The 15994-nt window shown below is 56.2% G+C and overlaps 1 protein-coding gene across 3 annotated transcripts in view; it reads right to left on the bottom strand.

Moving 5' to 3' along the window:
- Positions 1-14604, bottom strand: part of GRIK4 (glutamate ionotropic receptor kainate type subunit 4) — a 476424-nt gene extending 461820 nt beyond the window's left edge. For all 3 annotated transcript variants that reach the window (XM_003923589.4, XM_074400736.1, XM_074400737.1), the window contains exon 1: positions 14466-14604. The gene's annotated coding sequence lies outside the window, so the exon portion shown is untranslated. The remainder of the gene's footprint in view (positions 1-14465) is intronic.
- Between the last annotated feature and the right edge of the window lie 1390 nt (positions 14605-15994).

Raw genomic sequence — 15994 nt, 5'->3', positions numbered from 1 at the left:
TCATGCCACTGCACTCCAGCCCAGGTGACAGTGAGACCTGCCTCAGAAAAAAAGAAAGAAGAGTGCACGTAAGTGTGCAGCTCAAGGAATTTCCACAGAACCAGCTCTCAGATCACAAAACAGGGCATTATCAGTATTCTAGAAGCCCTTGCTCAGGCCTCCTGCCAAGGGTAACTGCTATCCCAGCTTCTATTACCATAGATTACTTCCCCAGTTTTTGAACTTAATATAAATAAAATCGCACAGTATGTACTGAAAACACCTTCGGACTTAAGAAGCCCTTTCATAGGTGGTATCTTATTTGCTCTTCTCCAAGCCCTGTGAGATTAGGTTTTTTATTGTCCCCATTTTATTGCTGAGTAAACAGAGGCTTCAGGTACGTAAATAAACTTGCCCAAGGCTGCACGGTGAATAAGGGGGGGACTCTAACTCCAGCTGCCCAAGCCCTCCCATCACCCTCCACCACACCAGGCTACTTCCCACACATCAGACCAGCCTCTCTCTCTGTCCCAGTTAAGCCCGCTCCTCCCCAAAGCCCTGCTTCCTCCAGGAGGCTTCCTTGGATTGCTCAGAGGAGAGCCATCAGCTTGTCCCGCTCTGTCCCCACCCCCAGCCTGGACATGGCGACTTAGCATGTGGCTAACCTTGTTTGGGTCTGATGGGTGTGTGTTAACTGCCTACTGTGGTTTCTGTGACACCCTGCTGGTCTCTTTTCCACGTGCCTCTCAGAGTCACAACACCCAGAGGACAGAGCTGCTTCCGTGGCTCTTTCCACACCCTGCCCAGTATGAATGGAGCTGGCTGGGAGCCGGGGCAGGGGTGGGCACTGCATTAGGTCAGGCAGGCAGCAGGGCACATGCTCCCCTGGTTTGATGAGAGGCTCCTGGGTGAGTCCGTCTAAGGAAAGGGATGAGATCAAAGGCACTAGGGGCCAGGGGACCCCATTTCAAACTCCAATTCTGCAAGTTACATGATCTCGGGCAAGTTCCTTCCCCTCTCCGAGCCTCAGTACCCTCACTTGTAAGATGAGATGGCTGGACTCTATCTGAGTTGACAAAGCATTGGTACCCTGTGGCCATGTCAGACATCACAATGGGTCCCATGCTCCTTCCCAGGGAGCCCACACTTGACAAATCTCAGGCTTCTTTGGACCCAGCACTGCAGGCACCATGGATCCGCTGAGAAGGGTAAGGAGGGGAAACCTGCCTGGCAGCCCTGACCAGGGAGCTCCAGAGCCACTGGGCGTTCACCATGCGGTCGCTGATGGGCTCCAGGAGCCAAGGAGAAGGAAGGTGGAGCGGGACCTCCGCCCACCCTGCAGATCGCGGGTACCTTTGTCATCCCCACACAAAGGCCACCTCTTCCTAGGACTGTCTGCCACCACAGTACCCAACCCCAACCTGCCCAGTGTCCTGCCACATAACTAACTCTGCGTGAGGATAAACGCCCCCAGGACAAACGCAGCCCCTAGCTCACACTGGGTGTGTCTGGAGGAGCACCCCAGGTCCAATCCATGTTCCCAGAGCCTCCTCCTGACTCACGGCAGCTGCACTGCCTGCTCCAGAAGTTAGCTCCAAACCCCACCTTTGCTCTCACCAGTCACCCCAGTACAGTCCCCCTTGACCCACTGATGCCAGGTTAATCGGGGTTCTAAGAGGGTTAGAGTGTTTGGGGCCAAGGTCCAGGCAGGCCCGGGGTTACTCTTTGTACTGGTTCAGCTCCATCGTCAGTTACACTAACCTGAGAAAGCAGTCCTGTCATCCACCAGGGGAAATGTGTTTTGAGATCACACAATCCACTTTTCAATCCCACACACCTGCGAGTTGAAGGGACCCATCCAAGCTTCAGAGCCGAGGCTCATTGCTCGTCTAGGGCTCCAGGGTCCAGGGCCTCTGCAGACAAGCGGCTCACCAAAACAGCTGTTCACCCACTAAATGCATACTGAGCACCCAGCGCTGTCCTGGGTGCTGGGGAAAGAATGCAGAAGCAAACAGTCCCTGTGCAGGGGGGCCTGTGCTTGTGGGGAGACAGATAATGATCTCTGATGACCTCCCCAAAGTATCCAAGCGTGGCTTGATCTTGCTCTACCAGCCCCACCCTGATCACCCCGCAGCTGGGCTGCTCAGGTTCTTCCCCTGCTGGGAGCTGGAAGTTCCTTAGAAAGGCACTGGCCACACGGAGAAGCAGTGGCTGAAGAGGCGAAGGCAGACCGGGGCAACACCAAATCACAAAGCCCGGGTGCAGCTGTGTGACCTTGTGCCAGTGTCTCAGGCTCTCTGGGCAACTGTGTTCTCCTTTGTCCAACGGGACTAGTAAGACCTGCATGGAGGGCTGGCATGAGGACCTGCAGTAATGCAGGCCGGCAAATGGGGAAGCCGCAAGAGCAGCAGCATTACTGGCCCAGGAATACAGGACAAAAGTTGGCTCTTCCTCCACCCCTAGAGCCCAAGGTCAAGCTCTTGACATCCCCCCTCCTACTTCCCTCCCCAAAGGAGCTGAGGGGGAGACAGAGCCCAGCAGCCACCACCCACAGCTCCGTGCAGGAGAAATGCACTTTCTCAGCTGACTTCCACTACTCCGACAGCCCGATTGCTTTGTTTACTGCCAATTTGCACCCCACCTGGCAGATCTCATGTTCCGGCCTATTTACTCTGGACTCTGGCAGGACTCTTACTTTCCAAAGGAGAGTCGGCTGGTGCTATTTTAGCATAAATAAACTGGTGTGCTTCCTCCATCTAGTTGCTCACTGTATGCTCTTAGATTTGGGGCAACTGAAATGTTGGCCCCCAGACGGGGTGTCCGCATCCCCACCCAGCCTCCCAGGAGCAGATGAGAAGCAGCAGTTCTCTAGTCCTCAGACTCCTTCCCTCAGGACCCCACACCCAAACCAGTGTCTGACAGACCTGGCAGGCGTCTGTGCGCACATTTGGTAAGGGCTCAGCCTTGGGACGGGCCCACCTGTGCTGCTCTGTGACTGTGCCTGGCACACAGGAGGCACTCTGGAAACACGTGCTAAAGAGCGGATGTGTGACAGTCCTCAGCGCAGCCCTGTGGCCAAGGATCTATCTCCCTCTGAGGCAAGTCCCAGCCTTGGGCATGTCTCTGAGCTCCCCTCGAGGCTGTCATCTTCCTGGCCGGGGGATTTCAGTTTGGGGAACAGTCTTGGAAACTCAGGTAGGAGGAGACTGAGAGCTGGCTTTTCTTCTTGTTCATTAGGTAGCTTCACATTCAGAAGGCTGGAATGGTGTTCCAAGGAAGGTACAGAATGAAGACCTATGGGGGCCACGCACAGTGGCTCACGCCTGTAATCTCAGCACTGTGGGAGGCCGAGGTGGATAATCCCGAGGGGGGATTATCTGAGATCAGGAGTTTAAGACCAGCCTGGCCAACATGGTGAAACCCCATCTCTACTAAAAATACAAAAATTAGCCTGGTGTGGTGGTGCACACCTGTAATCCCAGCTACTCGGGAGGCTGGGGCAGGAGAATCCCTGGAACCCAGGAGGTAGAGATTGCAGTGAGCCGAGCTCATGCCACTGTACTCCACTCTGGGCAACAGAATGAGACTCCATCTCAGGGAGAAAAAAAAAAAAGACCCATGGGAGGTCAATCTGGCTCAGTCTAAGGTAAAACCTCCTGGTGTGTTTAGAAGTCACCCGCATCGACTGAGCATCTTCTTTATGCCGGGAACGGCACTGGGTGCTTTCTTGTGCCCCCTCCTTCACAGCTGCCCGGCTCGGGGATGGCCTGCCTCAGCAGCATTCCAGAGCATGGCCCAGGCTGTCTCAATTCATATCCCGGCTGTATCCCTTGGCTCATGTGTCATCTTGGGCAGGCTACATAACCTCTGTAGGTCTATTTCCTCATGTGTAAAGTGAGACAACTACAGTACCTACTTCACAGGATTGGCTGGAGAATCAACTTAATACGTAGAAAGCATCTAGAACAGTGCTTGGAACATGGTAAGGGGAAAATGGAAAAAGAGGCAGAAGAGGAGAAGGCAGCAGCAGCTGAGACGGGATAACCACCTGCGGGAGATGATCGAAGCTCAGGTAGGACGTCCAGTGCAATGATCGCGAGTTCCTTCAGGAATACGATTCTAGGATTCATTTAACCTCCCTTGGCTTCAGTTTTCCCAGCAATACAACAGGCGTTATTATTACCTGACAAATGTTGCTTTCTTCCATGTGATATTCTCCACCTTGGGAACAGCAGGTGTTCCCAGGGACCACTGCCTCTACCACTACACAGACTGGAAGGCACAGGGTGGTGGACACAGCCCTGGGCAGGAGGCAGGAGTCCTGAGAACAGCTCCGACTTCCCAATCAAATAACTATATGGCTTTCAGCTAGTTACTGAAATTCTGAGAGTCTGGGACAATAATTTTAAGCACCCACTGCCTCTCAGGTTTATGGCCCTCTGAGCTCTTTGGGGGAGAGGGCACAAATCACCAAGAACATAATAAGCCTTTGGGCATGTGACTACCATCAGAAAGTGGCAGTGTGGGTCAGGCGTGATGGTGCACACCCGTAATCCCAGCACTTTTGGAGGCCAACATCGGGATCACTTGAGCCCAGGAGTTAGAGTCCAGCCTGGATAACAGAGTGAGACTCCATCTCTGCAAATTCAAAATATTCGCAGGCGTGGTGGCGCTTACTTGCAGTCCCAAGCTATTGGGAGGATCAATTGGATCCAGGAGGTTGAGGCTACAGTGAGCTGTCATTGTGCCACTGCACTCCAGCCTGGGTGACAGAGTGAGACTTTGTCTCAAAGCAAATGAAACACAAAACAAAACAAAAAGAGAAAATGGCCAGCTACTCGGGAGGCTGAGGCAGGAGAATTGCTTGAACCTGGGAGGTGGAGGTTGCAGTGAGCTGAGGTCATGCCACTGCACTCCAGCCTCGTGCCTGGTAACGGAGTGAGACTCTGGCTCAAAAAAAAAAAAAAAAGAAAGAAAGAAAAAGAAAGAAAGAAAAGGGCATTGCAGCTTCAGCACAGGGCAGAGTTGTGCTGGCCTCCCACCTGGAAATAACTCTACAGGGTCTTCTGCACCCCCCACACCCCTGCTCAAACCCACTCGTCTTCTTTAATCCTGAAGATGCCTCTGCTGCCTCCAAAAAGAGAGATGTTCCAGTTTCCACCCCATCACCAACCATGCTAGGACACTGTTCTGTTGTGATCTTAGAAACCAAACGAGGCTAGGAGAGATGCTGCCAGGAGCAATAACGACCATGACTCTAGCAATGCTACCACCGGGTTTCTTCCAAAGAGACTCCCTATTCTGCTGCTACTGCTGAAAGTCCAAGACCCCAGTCAGATTCCACTCCTGCTAATCTCCAGCTACTAACCAGGGGTGACTAGGCCAACCAGCCGGGCCCTTGGAGGAGGTGGTGGGTGAGTGGACACAAGCCTGATTGGTCCCATGGGGGCAGGGCTGCTTTTAACCTCCAGGAGTCCTGCCTCACCTGAGCACCAGTCAGTGCTCAGACTCAGCAGCTCAGGAGAAAGTCTCATCAATGCTTTACACCACTGCCTTCTTCCTGCCCCCACCCCGGGCCCTTGCCTGGATGGCCTTCATGGTCGAAGAGAATGGCACACGATTCAGGGGGTGGTTCTTTAATCATTTCCCCAATACTGCCAGTGACCCTCTCACTCAAGGGTCAAAGAAATCAGGCCAAGGAAGACGAGCCCCAGAATGCATGGAGGTGCCGAGGCTCGCTCTCCATGCCTGCTGATGGCTGGACGGGCTGGGACTGGGGCTTGAGGGTACCAGTTCTGGAAATGAGCATTGGCCTCCTTGCCTAAGAGATAAGGAATAGAAGCATAGACGTAGTAGTGAGGGGGCCAATGGGGTGGCTCCTGTCTCTGATCCCAGCACTTTGGGAGGCTGAGGCAGGTAGATCACCTGAGGCCACAAGTTCGAGACCAGCTGGCCAACACGGTGAAACCCCATCTCCACTAAAAATACAAAAATAAGCCAGGTGTGGTGGTGAATGCCTGTAATCCCAGCTACTGGGGAGGCTGAGGCAGGAGAATGCTTGAACCTGGGAGGCAGAGGTGGCAGTGGGCAGAGATGGCACTCCAGCCTGGGCAATGGAGCGAGACTTTGTCTCAAAAAAAAAAAAAAAAAAAGGAGCAGTAGTGAGAGTAGTGAGGTAGCCAGAGGTAGAGTCCAGGAATTAGGGAGGGATCAGTGCATATCCCACATCCACTTGTGCACCCATAAGCACGCGTGTGTGCACACGAAGGATTTCCCACTAGAGGCTGAAATCATGCTGCCTTGGGGCACATTTCAACTCTGCTTCTTACTAGCTGTGGGACTTTGGGCTAATGAACCATCTACTCTGAATCTCAGCTTCCTCATCTGTAAAACGGGTATACTAACCTTAATGTCATTATCACAGTGCACATAAACTGCTGGTAAACAATAGAAGTCTGTTTCTCACAGTTCCGGATGCAGGAAGGCCCGAGATCCAGGAACTGGCAGATTCAGTGTGGAGTGAGGGATCATCGTTGGGGCCTCCTACTGTGTGCTTACCCGGTGGGCGGGGCAAGGGGCTTTGTGAGTTATCTTTTTAAGGCCATAATCTCATTCATGAGGGCTCTACCCCATGACTTAATCGCCTCCCAAACACCCACCTCCTAATACTATCACTTTGGGGGTTAAGATTTCAACATGAATTCTGGGGGAACACCAACATTCAGTTCACAGCAGTCATTAAGAAGATTAAGATAATATATGGAAAGCACTTTGCATCGTACCTGGCACATAATAAGCACTGAATAATTATTAGCTATTATTATCGTCATCGTCATTGTTGAATTCACACCTATGTCAGCCTAGCTTTAGAGACAAACCACGAGGCCCTATCCGTGTCCCCAAGGAGCCCACAGACTAGCGCCTTAAAGAATCAAAATCATCCACCTGCTTAGCTCTAGTACGATTTTGTTTGGATGCTGCAATGAACCAAACAATTTGTTGAAGCCTCTCTTTTCTGGCCCTCTCACTCCTGCACGGAGGGCCACTAGACCCAGTAAAAGACACAGGCTGGGCCGGGCATGGTGGCTCATGCCTGTAATCCCAGCACTATGGGAGGCTGAGGCAGGCAGATCACCTGAGGTCTGGAGTTCGAGACCAGCCTGACCAACATGGTGAAACGCCGTCTTTACTGAAAATACAAAAATTAGCCAGGCGTGGTGGTGGGTGCCTATAATCCCAGCTACTCGGGAGGCTGAGGCAGGAGAATCGTTTGAACCCTGGAGGCAGAGGTTGCAATGAGCCAAGATCACACCATTGCTCTGCAGCCTGGGCAACAGAGCCAGACTCCATCTTAAAAAAAAAAAAAAAAAAAAAAAAAAAAAAAAAAAAAAAGACACACAGGCTGGGAAGCCTGGAGCCCCGGGCTTATGCTTCGGGTCTGCCACTCCCCTGCTACACTGCTTGGACAAGTAACTTAAACACCCTGGACTCTGGGCCCCTCTTCTCTCTGGGGCTTGGACTAAACTCACTGTAGACTTTTCTGTGTTTAAAAAAAAAAATTGCTTTGCTGCCTCCCTAATCCCCAGCTTTTCACCAGCCTTGCTAGGGACACTATTCCATAGAGCCTTAGGAACTGGGCTGGGCTAGGAGAGATGCTATGAGGCTGTAACACAATAATGACGACAAATAACAACTGCTACCATGGACTGGGTGTTCAGCACAGCTGCCGAGAGTCACAGGGGCCGGGCTGGGCTTGCACTGCTTTGTGCCCAGCACTGCGGGAACTGGAAGAGCTGGGATTTGTCCTGTGCATCTGATCTGGAAGTGGCCAGGCCAGCCACTGCACCACACAGCCTCAGGGGGAGCAACGGAGGTTCCCACCCAGGCTACCTGAGCACTCCCGGAACGCAGCCTCCCTTCTCGGCAGCCTCTGCAGGCTGGAGAACAGGGACAGCAGGAACCAGCCAACGCAGGCTTCCCCTGCCCCCAGATGCGCCCCATCTTCCACGCCTTCTTAAACTTTTCTCTTTTATGAAGTGTGCCTTGCGGCCGGCCTCTCACTTACACATCTTAACCTCCTCTGGGCTATTGATTTCTCATTCTATTAAATCCTCCTCTTTAACTCTGGCCCTTAAACTCCAATTCTAAATCTGTGTCTACTCCCCAGTCATGCTCCCAGACCACCACTACGGCACCTCTGTCCTAAGGGCCAGTCCCTCTCCGTTCCCTCCCGGAGGCTGTGGCAGAGACCACAGGGCCTTCACAGGATTATCACACTCAACCGGGAACTCCGTGAGGTAGAGTTTACTCTATGCCTTTGTTTATAGAGAGGACACTGAGACAGCAATCCTAGCCTGGCCCCTTCCTGAGATGCCCATGTAACTCGGCACTCAGACATCTGCGTCCCCTCTCCCGACACCCCGCAGCTCGGCACACCTATCACCCTCACCACTTGGGTCTCTCTGCTCTCCAACTTTAGGTGGGAGGTGAGGGTGCACAGGTTCGGGCACCATCTGCCTCAGAGGCCTGGCCCTGGCCCCCCTGTGGCAAATGATGTCAGCCTCACTTTGACAACACAAGCAGACACCTAGAGTCTGGACACAGAAGACAGGAGGGGGTCACACCAAAAGCCTGAGCCACCTCGTTCCAGGAAGCCTAAGGCCACACAGTCCCCACTGCCCGGCTGCTCTTCACTCTCCGTAGCCTCTGAATTTATCTCTGTAACAAGCATCTGTTAAATGTAAGTTGAGGCCCCTTAAATGGGACAAATATTGACTTAACACCTGCTCTGTGCAAGCACTAGGGATACCTCAGTAAGCAAAGCCGACAAGGCCCTGCCCATTTGGATGGGAGCTCCATGCTCAGTCCCTGGTGATGACAGGTACAGAGGAACTTCCACGCAGTATCAGACACCAGAGTCCCGGTACCGTGGAGGGAGGGTGGCGAGCTGGCAGGAGGCTGGGGAGGCGAGACCGAGGCATGTGAGATGCCTTAGAGCCGGCCCCCGGCAGCACCTGCCCCAGGCTTGCTCCTGCACAAGACCACACAGTGACTGCTGCCCAGGAACCCCGCAGCCCTAGACAAGCCCAGATGGCTCCAGGCCCCTCCTCAGGGCACAGCACGTCCAGGCACACTGTCAGCTTTCCCTCAGACCCACTTTCCCCTCCAGCTTCCCTATTCCCTTCACATCACCATTTCCCCTGGTCCCCAGCACTGGAAATCTCTAAGTTATCTCCGACACTTCCTGCTCCTTCATCTGCTGCATCCAATCTGTCAGTTCGCTCTGCTGTTCTTGGAAATGTCATTCAAGATTACCCTTGTTTCGCCTCACTGTCACTGGCGCCCAGGCCCCAGCCCTCAAGCTCCGCTTCTGCATAGCAGTCCTCTGCCCACGAACCTTCACCGGTTCCCTGAGCCTGCTGCACTGAGCTGAGCCTTTTCTATTTGGTGGTCAATGTCCTCTTGGATTCCAGCAGTTCTACACACCCGGTCCCCCGGGACGCTCCACTGCTCCCTAGCTCCAGACTTCTGCTGCACGCAGACGCTTTTCTCCCTTGCCCCATCCACTGTACCCAAGCACTCAATCCTCAGATCATCCTCTGTCCCCTCATCCTGCCGTGCAGCCCCTTCTCAGCCTTCCCACTGTGTCTTCCCTCTCCCATCCCTCAACATGCCTGCCAGCTCCTGCCAGGTCTGAATGCTGCTGACAGGTGCAATCAACACATGCGCCATGTTCCCAGAGAGCGGGCGTCTTGGTGTGATATCCACCCAAACTATCACCCTGCAGGAGAGGAGGGTCCTGCCCCCTACCAGGGGATTCCACAACCACCCCATCCTTGCTGGGCTCTGTGTAAATGACTTCAGTCCTCCACTCCTTTTTGTTTTTTGGGGTGTTCTTTTTGTGACTGAGTCTCACTTTGTTGCCCAGGCTGGAGTGCAGTAGCACAATCTTGGCTCATTGCAACCTCAGACTCCCGGGTTCAAGTGATTCTCCTGCTTCAGCCTCCCGAGTAGCTGGGACTACAGGTGCATGGCACCACACCTGGCTATTTTTTTTTTTTTTTTGAGACAGCATCTCACTCTGTCACCCAGGCTAGAGTGCAATGGCAGTCTCCACTCACTGCAATCTCTGCCTCTCCTGTTCAAGCGATTTTCCTGCCTCAGCCTCCCAAGCAGCTGGGATTACAAGTGTGTGCCATCATACCCGGGTAATTTTTGTATTTTTAGTAGAGGTGGGGTTTCACTATGATGACCAGGCTGATTTTGAACTCCTGACCTCTTGATCCACCCACCTCAGCCTCCCAAAGTGCTGGGATTACAGGCATGAACCACCACGCCCCACCAAGGACTCAGTTGTTTAAAGAAAACCCATGATGAATCAAAAAGTGTCTCTCTCTCACCTTTTAAAGCAAAGGATGCCCAGGTGTAGGGGAAGAAGCTGGGGTCCTGCAGCACTGACCAGTCTGGACAGAGTGTGGGAACCCCTGGGATTCCCATCCTCCTCTGTGCAAAAGGAGATGCCCACAGCTAACTCACGGGGTAGCTGGACTGACTGAGCGAAACCAGCAGAGTACGCAGTCAATACAATGTTAAATTGACACTTTCTGTCCTTCACCCACCCTGCGACTGTGGCGTAAGTTTTTTTGTTCATATTGGATTTGCTAAATGTAAGGCATACCTTATTTTATGTAACAGAATGTTATAATCAAGCAACAATTATTTCTTATGTCTTTACTATGAACAGGGCTGATTTACAGAACACTGAAGAACAGCCTCGCTCTGTTGAGAGTCAGAGAATGTGAAAAGGTGTCAGCCAAAGGCCTTGCTCCTCCAGAGATCTGCCGTCTGGGTGGGGAGACACACAGGCAGATGATTACCAAACCCAGGCAGGAGCAGGGGGCTCTGCCAGCCCACACAGAGGGAGGGCAGGAGGAGGCCACCCAGAGAATGTGCCCTCGACACCCACGCAGGCGCCCTTCACATCAGACACATCAGGCTCCCACTCACATTCCATGCTGCCAACCCTCTGAAGCAGGTGAGATTATCCCCATTTTACAGGTGAGGGCAGTGAGGCTCAGAGAGGTGAGGCGACTTGTCCAAGGTCACTCAGGGAGTAATTCGAGGATAGGAACCCAGGTCTGCCTGCCACTTGGTAGCTGGAGCTGGCTCCTCTTTCAGCAGTACCTCAAAGGCTGGTCAAGATGTGGGTGGGAGGAAAAGAGAGGGAAATGCTAGGGGCCAGCATGAGGGCACACAGTGCCAGGGGGAGGCGGGACAGGATCATGCCAGACGCCACGGGATGACATAAAGTTGGGACCAGCGTGCAGAGGACCTTCACCTCCAAGGCATATTAGAAGGCATTTGCCTGTATTCAGCAGCCCACAGGCCACTGAGAGCTGCTGAGACAGGATCCTCTGTGAGAAGCGCCATCCTCCGTAAGAAGACAGGCCCAGCGGCAGCTTGGCTGGAAACAGAGGCCGGAGGCCCAGCGAGGAAGCTGTCAGTACCGTAACTCAGAGTGAACAGCCAAACGCCCACGTGAGGACCACGGCAGTGGGAGAGCACAGGTCGGAGTGGGCACTAGAGGGGCCCAAAACAACGGAGCGGGCTGAGGCCTAAGGCACCGGAGAGGGGGAAGTGGGGTGCCTAGGGCTGCATGCCTGGGGGAATCCAGCAGCTTTCTCCACAAGGGGGAGGCAAGAGTCAGTGCCCACCCAGGGTAGGGAGTGGCCAGTTGGGTCTTGGGGTGGGGGGTGGGACACCCAGGCAACTGGTCTAAGGCTAAGGAGACCGCAGAGCAAAGACTCCACCAGGCCTGGAGAGGGTGAAGGGGATGAACTGAGAAATGGGCTGGGCCGAGGGTGGGCTTTCTGAGGACTGAATGGCTGAGACCTTGAAAAGCAACAGGAACTTGCCCAACAGCACTGGACTGAGCATCCAGAGGCCTGGGAACCAGCTGGGGAGCCTTGAATAAGGCATCCAGCCTCTCTGAGCCTCAGTTTCTGTTGGGTCATTAATGCCTCCTTGTAAGGCTGCCTGTAAGGAGTGATGAGATGCTCGCAGGACTGTAGTAGAGATCAAATGAAGTAATTGTTCTGAGGCATCGGGAACACTGCAGAACCCCATACACACATAAGGGATTAGTACTATGCAGAAGCATCAAGAGCTGCGTCCCTCCCACACAGACTCAGCGCTGCCCACCCTCGCCAGCCACACGAAGGCCAGCTTCCTCCTCGCTGCTCCTCCTGCTTTCTGAGCAGTCTCTCCCCTCCCAGGGCCGGTCCCCTTCTCCTCCCTTCCATCTCTGCACAGCTGAGAACTGCCTCAGAAGCAGCTGAGCTCCCCTCTCCCGGACGCCCTGACTCCCTGCAGCTGGGATCTTCTCCTAGAGTCTCTGCCTCTCTCCCGGTACTGAAGTTCCCTCTCCATCCTAAGGGAAAACCAAACTGGAAATCAGACCTCGAAGCTGACCCTGGCTCTCGGAAGAACTTTCAGTGCTGGGGAAAATAGCAGCCACCCGACGAAGATGCCCAGATGGGGGGATGTGGAAAACACAGAAAACCAAGATCTCCTCCGAACCTCCCCTCCTGAGTATCTGCCTCTTCCCCAACCCAGACGGACCAGTGCTGCTTCTGGGTTTCAGGTGGCAGGTCCAGAGGAGGACAGGGGGGTGGAGCTGGTGAGGCCGGCCAGAGGCTGGTGGGCAAGCCCGGGCCACAAGGAATCAACAAAATATGGAAAATTAAACAATCCCAGACACTGTAATGTGTGCATATTAGATTAACTCTCTGAAGGGTCGTGACCTTGAGGAACACATCCAGCCAGTAAGAAAAATAATAAACCTGATTAATGATGAAGCCTGAGCTGCAGCTTCAGCAAATAAAGCCAGCATGATGACGCCCAGTGGAATTCCAGGGGCTCCTGTCCCTGGTAGGACTGGAACACAGTCGACCTCACCTAGCCCCCCGCCCCTGACCATGCAGGCACACGCTCAGGGAGTAAGGCATTTGTCTCTCAGATGCCCACTGCCAACCCAGGTGGTCTCTCTCCCCCGGGCTACCACACCCGCAGTTTCCAGGTGCTCCTAGAAGTGTCACTACCACCCAGGTGACCCATAGGCAGTGGAAGTGAAGGTAGTTCTTTGTTCCTGGCAGGGCTCAGTCCTCCTGACCAGCCCTCAAACCTCTTGGCCTGGTCTTGACAGCTGCCCACTGCCTGGCAAAAGGGCCCAGCTGTGCCCACAGCTCCCCTGCTCTTTCCAGACAACCCAGACCCTTGGGAGACATGCCCAGGAGAGCCACTGGAGGGAGGCAGGGAGGTGGCACCGCGTGGCATCACCAGACAACAGCACCAAGAGGAAGATGGCAGCATCAAGTACAGATGCCAAGAGCCACGCAGCCCAAGGTCCAGCCCGGGAGTGGCTCGGCCCGCATTGCCCCACCACTGCCAGGCAGACGGGCCAAACGCACCGGGGGCCCAGCCCCCTCCGCCGCCTCCTCCACCACCGCAAGGCCTCAGCCAACTCTCCCCAGGCTCCAACTCCTCCTCTCACTTTGCTCAGCTCAAGGGAGCCAGGGAAAGAGACACAGGTGCTCTCAGTGCCTTGCAGCCCCTGTCCCGGCTGTCGCCTGCACGCCCTCCACCCCGGCCAGGTCGGAGCGCACAGCTCTGCCAGTCCTCACTGGAAAGAATCTCAATCAGCTCCCCTCCCCCTCCGCCCCAGCCCCCTCCCCCATCACGCGCCCAATGCAGGTCTCTGGAGTTTCTCCCTCACTTCCCACTCGGCTGAACTAGGGTGGGATGGGTGGGAACCCCATTTGCCTCGGGAAAGAGGGTCATTTCTGACAGGACGCTGGTTCCCCCAAGCAAGACGGCGTGCAGGGTGGGGGGTGTGGTGGTGGCCGGAGTCCAGTGCAGGGGCAGGGGGCAGTCGAGGCAGATGGCAGTGACGGGAGGGGGAGGGGGCTTGGTGGGATGCAGAGCTGAGTCGGGATGGGGAGCTGTAGCCCGGGAACAGCGGCGCTGGGAAAAGCGGAGGGTGATGAGGTGTGGGGGAGACGCGCCAGGCTGGGAAGGGGCCCGTCATCCCTGCAGGGGGCAGAGGCAGGGCTGGGAGTTGTACGGGGAGGGTGAGGACCAGAGCGGGAGGACGGCGAGCCCGGGGAAGGGATGCGGAGGGAGGGAGACGGACCGGGATGGAGACTGGAGGAACTACGGGAGCAGAGCGGTGGGGGTTCGGCGGCGAATCCAGAGACGCAGGGACCGGAGTGCCAGGGACCGGGCTAGAGGGAGGCGGGAGCGGGGAGGAGGGCGCGGAGGCGGGGGCCGGGGCAGGGGTGCGGGGCCGAGCCCCCGGGGGCAGGAGCGGCGGAGACGTCAGAAGTCGGGGTGCGGGTGCGGGAGGGGCCCGCGCGGAGGGAACTCGGGGGCGCTGGGGCAGCGAAGGGAGAGGGCCCGGGGGCGCCGCGGGGGGCCCCTGCCCTTACCTGGGCGGCTCCGCACTCCGGGGGCTGAGCCGTGAGTCGGGCTCTGCTGGGCCGGCCGCGGGGCTTCTGTTTGCCGTTTTTTCTCTTCCGCAGCAGCCGCGGCGGCTCCGGCCCGATCCGCCGGCAGCTGAAGGCAGAGTCTGTGTCCGGCCGCGAGCGAGCCCGGCGCGGGGAGCGCGGGAGGAGCGCGGCGAGGCGCGGGGCGCCGCCCGGCGGACAGCCGGGGAACTGCGGCGGCCCCGCGCACGGCCGGCTGGGGGGCGCCCCTTCGGGGCCGGGCCGGCGCCCCGCGGGCAGCCGCACGCCCCCCTGCGCCCCTCGGAGTGTCGCCGGGTAGCCCAGGCGTGGGGGCGGTGGGATCTGTAGGAACGGCGGGGCGGCGGCGCGAGGGGTGGGTGCGGGTCCGCGCGGCCGGGGGCAAACTTGCTGCCGCCCGGGGGCCGGGGCCGAGCTGGAGGCGCCCGGCTGGGGAGCGGCGCTGGGCTGGGGCGAGGGGCGCGCGGCCGAGCGGGCGCTGCGGGGTACTGACCTCAGGTGGGGAGCCCGGCGCAGCCCGCACCCTCCACCGCCCTGCGCAAAGGGGCAGCCCGCCCCGGCCCCGAGGAGTTATTAGCCCGGCCGGCTTCAGCGAGCAAGGGGCGCCTCCTGGTGGCGATCGGGGAGCAGCGCGGGAGACGAGCGGGCCCCGTTACAGAAGAGACTGCGGCCTCAGTGGTGCGGAAGACAGAGAGAGCTGGAGGTTTCACGGGAAGAGACAAGACCACCTTGTAGAGGAGGCCGAAGAGCAACAGCTTGCATGGGGTCGGTCCAGGGCACTGTTGTATGCGTACCAACGTCTTGGGAGGAGCGTCATCTGTTACGTCCTGAGGCTAGGAGAGGTGAAGGGACCAGGCCGAGAACGCAGGGAGAGCAAGTGGCAGAACCCAGGAGGCAACTCCGCTTTCTGGCACGTAGTTCATTTCAGTACCCCGTGTGGTTCATCCTAAGACAACAGAGCTGCCCTCAGGAGGAGGCTGGGCAAAGACGGGGTCCTGGGGAAATAGGAGGAGGTGCAAGGGATGTATGACCCCCTCAAAGCTATTAGCTCCCTCTTATCCAACCGGCAGTATCTCTGTCTTTGGCAAACCACCAAACTGATCACACCAGCCCTCTCACCTTCAATGGCCTGTACCCCCACACCCAGTCATCAGCACTCCCACAATCTCATGCAGCTCTCTGTGAAGGCTTTGCTCACAGACGTCCCTGGTCAGGTCTCGGGCGTGAGGTATACTATCGGGACTACAGACTGTTCGGCAAGTTGCATTCCCCAGGGAGGGCTGGCTGGCTAGCCTGGGTGGGTGCTGGGCCTCCTGCTTCAGGGAGGATCTGGGCCTCAGGAGTCGTGTCTATCCCTCCCCCAGCTCCATACACTGGCTGGATGAATGCCATATGGGAACAGGGCCATTCCTCCAGCCAGACATTATTTAGCACCTACTGTTTGCCAAGACTACACCACTTACAAAAGTGTGATTGCCAGTAATCGACTTTGC

This window comes from Saimiri boliviensis, chromosome 6, assembly GCF_048565385.1.
Source record: "Saimiri boliviensis isolate mSaiBol1 chromosome 6, mSaiBol1.pri, whole genome shotgun sequence".
In the NCBI taxonomy this organism is placed as follows: domain Eukaryota; kingdom Metazoa; phylum Chordata; class Mammalia; order Primates; family Cebidae; genus Saimiri; species Saimiri boliviensis.
The sequence above is the reverse complement of the archived record's forward strand: the minus strand, read 5'-3'. Positions and strand labels throughout refer to the sequence as shown.